A 9,020-nucleotide genomic window follows, 5' to 3' on the forward strand; every position below is an offset into this window, starting at 1 on the left:
CTTTCTGGCTTGTAGAGTTTCTGCTGAGAAATCAGCTGTTAACCTTATGGGAGTTCCCTTGTATGTTATTTGTCGTTTTTCCCTTGTTGCTTTCAGTAAGTTTTCTTTGCCTTTAATTTTTGCCAATTTGATTACTATGTGTCTCGGCATGTTTCTCCTTGGGTTTATCCTGTATGGGACTTGCTGTGCTTCATGGACTTGGGTGGCTATTTCCTTTCCCATGTTAGGGAAGTTGTCAACTATAATCTCTTCAAATATTTTCTCTGGTTCTTTCTCTCTCTCTTCTCCTTCTGGGACCCTTATAATGCGAATGTTGTTGCATTTAATGTTGTCCCAGAGGTCTCTTAGGCTGTCTTCATTTCTATTCATTCTTTTTTCTTTATTCTCTTCCGCAGCAGTGAATTCCAGCATTCTGTCTTCCAGGTCACTTACCATTCTTCTGCCTCAGTTATCCTGCTGTTGATTCCTTCTAGTATAGTTTTCATTTCAGTTATTGTATTGTTCATCTCTGTTTGTTCTTTAATTCTTTAGGTCTTTGTTAAACATTTCTTGCATCTTCTTGATCTTTGCCGCCATTCTTTTTCTGAGGCCCTGGATCATCTTCACTATCATTATTCTGAATTCTTTTTCTGGAAGGTTGCCTATCTCCACTTCATTCAGTTGTTTTTCTGGGGTTTTATCTTTTTCCTTCATCTGGTACATAACCCTCTGCCTTTTCATCTTGTCTTTCTGTGAATGCGGTTTTTGTTCCACAGGCTGTAGGACTGTAGTTCTTCTTGCTTCTGCTGTCTGCCCTCTGGTGGATGAGGCTATCTAAGAGGCTTGATGGGAGGGACTGGTGGTGGGTAGACCTGACTGTTGCTCTGGTGGGCAGAGCTCAGTAAAACTTTAATCCACTTGACTGTTGATGGGTTAGGCTGGGTTCCCTCCCTGTTGGTTGTCTGGTCTGAGGCAACCCAACACTGGAGGCTACCTGGGCTCTTTGTAGAGCTAATGACAGACTCTAGAAGGGCTCACACCAAGGAGTACTTCCCAGAACTTCTGCTGCCAGTGTCCTTGTCCCCACAGTGAGCCACAGCGCCCCCCGCCGCCTCTGCAGGAGACCCTCCAACACTAGCAGGTAGGTCTGGTTCAGTCTCCCCTGGGGTCACTGCTCCTTCCCCTGGGTCCCGATGCACACACTGCTTTGTGCCCTCCAAGAGTGGAGTCTCTGTTTTCTCCAGTCCTGTTGAAGTCCTGCAATCAAATCCCACTAGGCTTCAAAGTCTGATTCTCTGGGAATTCCTCCTCCCATTGCCAGACCCCCAGGTTGGGAAGCCTGACGTGGGGCTCAGAACCTTCACTCCAGTGGGTGGACTTCTGTGGTATAAGTGTTCACCAGTCTGTGAGTCACTCACCCACCAGTTATGGGATTTGATTTTACTGTGATTGTGCCCCTCCTACCGTCTCATTGTGGCTTCTCCTTTGTCTTTGGATGTAGGGTATCTATTTTGGTGAGTTCCAGTGTCTTCCTGTTGATGACTGTCCAGCAGCTAGTTGTGATTCTGGTGTTCCCGCAAGAGGGAGTGAGAGCACAACCTTCTACTCTGCCATCTTGGTTCCTCTCCTCGAAATTTAGAGCTTTTAAAACTCAATTTTACACTTAGAAGGTTTTAGCTTGTTGCCTGTCTTATCACAACTTCAGTTTCATGCCCCCCCCCGTCCTTCATTTAAACCATCTTTTGTTTGAAGTTTTCACATTTTTTGTTGTATTGCCTGTAGTCTTAATGAAGGATGAATGGGTCATAATTTTGAGTTCTTGCATATGTAAGTATGTATTTCTATCACCATTTAAAAGTGAATGATGTCAAGAGAATGGAATGACAATCCAGATGCTGAGAGAAAATTTTTGCAAAAGATCCATCTGATACAGAACTGTTATCTAAAATATACAAGTAACTCTTAAAAATCAACAATAAGAAAACAAACAACCTGATTAAAAAATGGCCCAAAGACCTTAACAGACACGTCACCAAAGAATATATAGAGTTGGCAAATAAACATATGAAAAGATGCTTCATATCATGTGTGATCAGGGAAATGCAAATTAAATCAACACTAAAATACCACTACACACCTGTTAGAATGGCCAAAATACAAAACACTGACAACACCAAATGCTGGTGAAATATGGAGCAATAGAAACTCTCATTCATTGCTCGTGGGAACGCGAAGTGATACAGCCACTTTGGAAGACAGTTTGGTGGTTTCCTACAAAGCAAAACATACCTTTACCATACGATCCAGCAATCATGCTACTTGGTATTTACCCAAAGGAGTTGAAAATATGTTCACACAAAACCTGCACACGAATGTTTATAAGCAGCTTTATTCACAATTACTAAAACTCAGAAGCAAACAAGATATCCTTTAGTAGGTAAATGAATGAACTGTGCCACATGCAGACAACAGAATTTTATTCAGTTCCAAAAAGAAATGAATGATGAAGCCATGAAAAGACATGAATGAACTTAAATGTAAACCTCTAAGTGAAAGTAGTCAATCTGAAAAGGCTGCATACTATACGATTCCAACTATAAGACACTGTGGACCACTTTTTTCCAAGTTTGCAGTGATACATAATTGACATGTACTATTTTGGTGTTTATTTTTATAACTTTTTCTGCTTATTGTATCCATTGAAAAAGAAAGACAAAATAAACAGAAGGGATGAACTGGAGAATCAAAATTCAAAATAATCTTGGCAAGTTGGTGTGATGTGTGAAAATCAGTAACAATTAGCAGAACAAACTGCATATACCCTTGTTTAAGTTAAAAAAAGAAAAGAGTGTAATGGGTGTAGAATCTTTGTAACCAGATTATAGGAACCAGGTCTTGGGAAATTAGTTGTATAAAAGACTGGTGGGCTTCCCTGGTGGCAAAGTGGTTGAGAGTCCACCTGCTGATGCAGAGGACACGGGTTCGTGCCCCGGTCTGGGAAGATCCCACATGCCATGGAGCGGCTGGGCCTGTGAGCCATGGCCGCTAAGCCTGCACATCCGGAGCCTATGCTCCACAGCGGGAGAGGCCACAACAGTGAGAGGCCTGCATACCGTCAAAAAAAAAGACTGGTAATGAATAATTTTGGAAATAAGATAGTGGTGATGTTTGCACAGCATTGCAAATGTAATTAACGCCACTGAAGTGTACACTTAAAAATGACTAAAACAGCAAATTTTGTTACATATTGTATGTTTTACCACAATAAAAAAAGACTACAGTGAAGCCACAGATTTCTCATCTTAAAAGCAAATGAGATCCAGCATAATGGCCGGAACAAACATTCTATCATATATTATTTATTTCAGGATACAATATCACAGTCTAGACTAAGGCACAGATGGTATTGAAAGTTTCAAAACTGATATTATTTTTTAAAGAGTTGAAAAAACCATTTGTGGTTATCCTGGAGGAAATTAAGCTTATTCTACAAACAACTGTAGTATTGTCATGTAGAAAGAAAAACGGACATTATCTATCCTGTTCCACAAAAGTATAAGTGAACCTAATTGGTGGAATTCATCTACCCATTCAATCCACAAACCAGGTCTGCTTGATGAAGTCATGGCTCATTTCTTTAAACACTGGTAAGCTAATAAAATTTTTAAATAGGCAGATGATGTCTAAATACTACTGAATACCTGAGAGAAGATGATCTAAAAAAAGGCCCTCTGCTGAATCACTGCCATGTAAATTATCTGGTATTGGCCTATAAAAGGAAAGCCATTAATCATGTGGAGGAATTCTTCATTTGAAAGCGAGGGTCTGACCATAACAGTCTTCCTTAGTGTGAGTGTGGCAGTCCCACCTTCACTTATCTGATCTCCTTTTTGATTCTGCTAATAGATAGCAAGAAGTTCTTAAAGTCTTTACCCTTTATCTCTGAATTTCTCTAAAAATGTATAGAGAGCAGCCGTAACTTCTTTATTCCTCAAGCTGTAAATCAAGGAGTTCAACATAGGTGCCACCACAGCATAGAATAGAGCAACCGTCTTCTCCTCTTCCACTGAGGAGGCTGACCGTGGCCCCAGGTAGGTGAAGATGGTAGTCCCAAAGCACACGCAAACCACAGTGAGGTGAGAAGCGCACGTCCCAGACACTTTGCTACGTCTCTGAGTAGAACAAATGCGCAGAATGGCAACAACTATACGACCATAGGAGAACAGAACCAGGGAACAGGGAAGCATGATCACCAGAAATACTGAGGCAACCACCATGACCTTGTTGAAGTAGATGTCCACACAGACTAGCCGTAGCACTGCTAGGGTCGCACAGGCAAAGTGATTAATAACACTGTGACACAGGAGAAGCCGAAAGGTGATGATTGTTTCCATCAGTGAATTCATGAAACCAGCCACCAAGCAGCCGGCAGCCAGCCCCAGGCACAGCCCTCTGTGCATGATAACTGTGTAGTGCAGTGGGTAGCACACCATCACGCAGCGGTCATAGGCCATGGCTCCCAGCAGAAAGAACTCAGACCCACCCAATGCCAGGGGTGCATAGAGCTGGAGCACACAGCTGTGGAATGGGATGGACTTCTAGACTGAGAGCAGGTGGGCCAGCATTTGTGGGGCAAAACTGTTTACATAACAAAGGTCCACAAAAGATAAAACACTAAGGAAGAAATACATGGAGGCATGAAGCCTGCTGTGCAGTCCGATCAGAAGAAGAATGAGGAAATTTCCCACAACAGTCGCCAAGTACATGGCCAAGATCAAGACAAAAAGGGAGACTTGAGTCCCCCAGTCACTGGACAGCCGCAGCAAAATGAACTCACTCACCCATGTGTTTTATTTCCCTGGCCCATGAGTTTCTCCGGACTGAACTAATGATGTCAAAATAACAAATTAAGGAAAATCAGAATTGGAAGGTGGCTTTTAGACCACAGGGAGAACCTACCCACCTGAACTTAAAGTTCTCCTTCAATGTCTCAGCCAAATCATCATCCAAACTCTGCTTGAACATATCCGTAGATGAAGAACACAATGGGACCCAGTTTTGCAGCTGGAAATCAAGGAGAAAAAAAGTTACATTCTTGAAATTCAATTTATTGGAAGATAATTTCTTCTCCTAAACATCTGCTCTTAAATGGAGGAAAGAAATTAATGAAGTGGTTCGACAAAATCCTAGTCAATTTAGTAGTTATTATAGGGGATAATTTCTTTCTTTCTGGTGCGACATTCTTTAGCCCACATGACTTTTTCTGAATTCTACATGATGTTCTATACCATTTTTTTTTAAATGTGTGTGTGTGCGTTTTTTGGTTTGTTTGTTTTTCAGTAAATTTATTTATTTATTTATTTATTTTTGCTGTGTTGGGTCTTCGTTTCTGTGCAAGGGCTTTCACTAGTTGCAGCGAGCGGGGGCCACTCTTCATCACGGTGCGCGGGCCTCTCACTGTCGCGGCCTCTCTTGTTGCAGAGCACGGGCTCCAGACGCGCAGGCTCAGTAGTTGTGGCTCACGGGCCTAGTTGCTCCACGGCATGTGGGATCTTCCCAAACCAGGGCTCGAACCCGTGTCCCCTGCATTGGCAGGCAGATTCTCAACCACTGTGCCACCAGGGAAGCCCTGTTCTATACCATTTAACTTTCTTGTTTTGTTTAATCTAGTTACCTCAGACACAACTCTACTCACCCCTCCTTAATGAACTGTATCCATGAAATCCTGAATGTTTTAAGTGATATTCTCATACTTCTTATTACTAAGTGATTTTGAATTTATTTTCTGTAATTTGCCCTTTTAATTTGAGAGTGGCAGGTGGAAGGCCTCCTCTCCACCCACCTCATACCAGTGGCCCAGGTGGGCAAGATCAACCCAGGATGGCCAACTTCAAGACTCAGGCTGAATGAGGAGAAGGTATACAGAGCTGCTGAAGTTTCTCTTTTACGTCCCCCAAGGGAAATTTAATAAAGCATGTAATGATGTCAGGTTATTACTTAATAATAATGTTTTCTCAAGGAAGGGACAACTTATTTCCCAATATAACAGGGATCAGTCCCCAGCAGAGAAGGCAGAAGGATAGATAATCGGGTCTTAATTACAGAACATGACGACAGAGACAGTAGTAGTTTTTTGACCCAAAATCAAAATTTCTTTTATGTTTGCTCACTTAAAGAAAGAAATAAGTGATCCATAACTCAAATACACAGATGGGAGTTTGAGGTCTCTGAGACCATCCTGTGACAGTACATGAAAGAGTCACGTGAAGAGAATTATTCCCATGGCTTCTATACTATTCATGCTATAATTACAGATGGACAGCAGATTACACTTATTGAAAGTTCCCAGTTTCAGCATAAAAACTTTTAGAATGACTGTTACAGATCACACCACTTATAACACAGATGGTTGGAGGACTTAATATTATAGTTTATTATCATATGGTTAGTTATAAAATATTCAGAATTTAATATTGCTTTGAATAAGGTTCAAAATGTCAAGGAATTATTAAAAAGAGAGCTTTCAGAAATTGAGTATCACACAGAAATTAGTGGAAATGATCAAACAATGTCAGATACCACGTTCAAGGCCTTGCACTGAAAGCTTTCAGTCACTTACACCAAAATTGATTGGAACAAGATACTCAGCTGCAACACTGGTGAAGAAATGCACAATATTTAAAGATATAAATAATATTCTTCACTACATGAAAAGATAAAGAATTCAAACTCTTGATGACAAATAGGTATAGTTTATAATCAAGAATGAGTTTTTTTCTAGAATGTTGAAAATTAACAGCTTGTCAGCCTCACAGCTACAAACCAATAGCCTAGTCTTAATTATTGTGCATTCCCTTCTTTGTAATTTTATTTTGCATTTTACCTATTTATACATCAATTTCTTTTTGTTCTGCTACATTTTTACACTGGAATAAAAATTATTGTCATTATACTTGTTGGAAATTTTCCTAGTCATTTCAAGCCATGATAAAAATATGGACTGGTAATATCTACAGTGCTTTCCTATTCCTATGTAAACGGACTCCGGCATTCCAATGCTTTTTAGAGATTTACCAATAGCTAGAGACCACACTATAAAATACAGCTAAATGCAAGACCCATCCATCCTTCCGCATCCATTCACTTTATTCCTAGTATATGGCTGCCTATGCTTGCAGTTTTCAGAATATTTGGACTGAGAGAGTCATCAGGCCCATTGTGACAGACAAGGGAGTTTTCTGGAAAATTCATTATAAGTACTTTATCTGGGGATATCAGTTTTGCATCTAAGCATCTGAACTATATCTTCTCCACATGGAAGTGTTTGCTCTTCTTTTTACTTTCTCCTTCCCCACCTAATATCATGATGGCTATAGATGGCCATGATGTGTATATATATCATGTATTTGTGGTTCCACGTATTAGTGAACTCACACAGTTCAAACCCATGTTTCAAAGGTCAACTGTATATATGTGTGTATTTTTTTCAAAACTTGCTAACAACATAGATATTGAAAAAATTAATATTGTGTTTAATGCTTTATGTTATGATTTAATTAAATAAACAACTATGCAAATCACTAATAAAACCTAAAACATATCAAAGTGGATGAATTGTTTCCAAGAAGTATTTCTACTGTGACCTGTTCTTTAAAGGAATACCAGTGATTTGTCCTACGTTGTATGTTCAGGCCTGTCTCCCGGGGCTCAAATGTAACTGTGATGCAGGAACTCTTCCAGGTTTATCAGCAGGTATATATGTGCAGATAGGTAGCATGGATGTGACAGTGATAGTTAACGGTAGATTCATTTACACTGTTTACACTTTATAACCAGGACTCAAACGAATGTCAATTTTTAAAAGTCAATGTAACAACAAAAAAATAAATGGTGTCTTTTTTACCTATCTCCAAAACCATATCCCAAAAAAAGGGTATCTGTGCTTAAAGTCATGTTGCTTTTGCTCAGTAATGAAGTCAAGCAAGTGAATTTCCAAGTGACACATTACTTGCAAGCAATTTTGTCTTTTTTAAATAAAGTACATTTGATATTTTAAAAAAGTGATGTGTAAAGTCAAAGTAAACCTGTTTCTTTGTAAAACTGTTTCAAATAATTTAACAGGTCAATTGCCCTGTGAATCACTGAATGGAAGGTTCAGTTGTAGGAAATGTTCTCAGTCTTGTCTATTATTTTGGAGACAGATGGCAGGAAGAAAACAAACAAGCTCCTGAAACACTTTCGCCCAGAGTGCAAAAATCCACTGGAGTGGGAAAGATGGTAAGAGAAGAAATAAGAATCATAATTACACTTATTTTTATATTGAGTTGATATAAATACTTCATTTGCTGAACACTTACTCTGTACTAGGCATCATACTACTTTATACATCTACTAATATAGTATAATAATATTCACAACAACACTCTGAACTTTGGCTTATTAGCTCTGTTTTACAGATGGGAAAAGGACTAGACCATGGAGGAGTCAGCAGGTAAACAGGATTATCTGATAGCCTGGGGCACATCAATCATCCTGCTCCTACACATAGCAGACCTTGTGTGTAGCACAGTAATTTTTTAAAGGTTGTGGATTCACCTAACATGGAAATCAGAAGACATATCAAGAGGACTAATTGAGTTCCTACTTTTGATCCATTTACTTCACAGTCATGGTGGACCAGAGTAGGTACTTCTCACTCACCTATGAAGTTGAAGTCTGGCCTTCAAGCCACATCAGCAACATAAGGAAAAGAAACACAGCCCATCACCCCTATTAGGGACTCTCTTCATGAAGTATGTGATTAACTGGCCTCTTTCATAAATTTGAAAAGGTGATCATGCTTCTACTTTGTGTCTCATATGGTGATGAAAACACAACATCTTATAATGGATAAATGGCAGGAAGTTCTTTCTTCCTCTTATAAGAGAAAATTAAGGGCTCTAATTATGGAAAATAAGGAAAAAAACAATTTAACAGAAATGGATAAATCGAGTGCTCATTTTTTTTAATTAGCTTTCAAAAGAAGATTTGAACCTAAGGAT

The 9,020-nt window shown here is 39.5% G+C and overlaps 1 pseudogene; it reads right to left on the bottom strand.

The window, feature by feature from the left end:
• Positions 1 to 3,908: 3,908 nt before the first annotated feature.
• LOC132524085 (olfactory receptor-like protein OLF3) lies at positions 3,909 to 4,846 on the bottom strand (annotated as a pseudogene).
• Positions 4,847 to 9,020: the final 4,174 nt, after the last annotated feature.

This window comes from Lagenorhynchus albirostris, chromosome 8, assembly GCF_949774975.1.
Source record: "Lagenorhynchus albirostris chromosome 8, mLagAlb1.1, whole genome shotgun sequence".
Lineage (NCBI taxonomy): Eukaryota > Metazoa > Chordata > Mammalia > Artiodactyla > Delphinidae > Lagenorhynchus > Lagenorhynchus albirostris.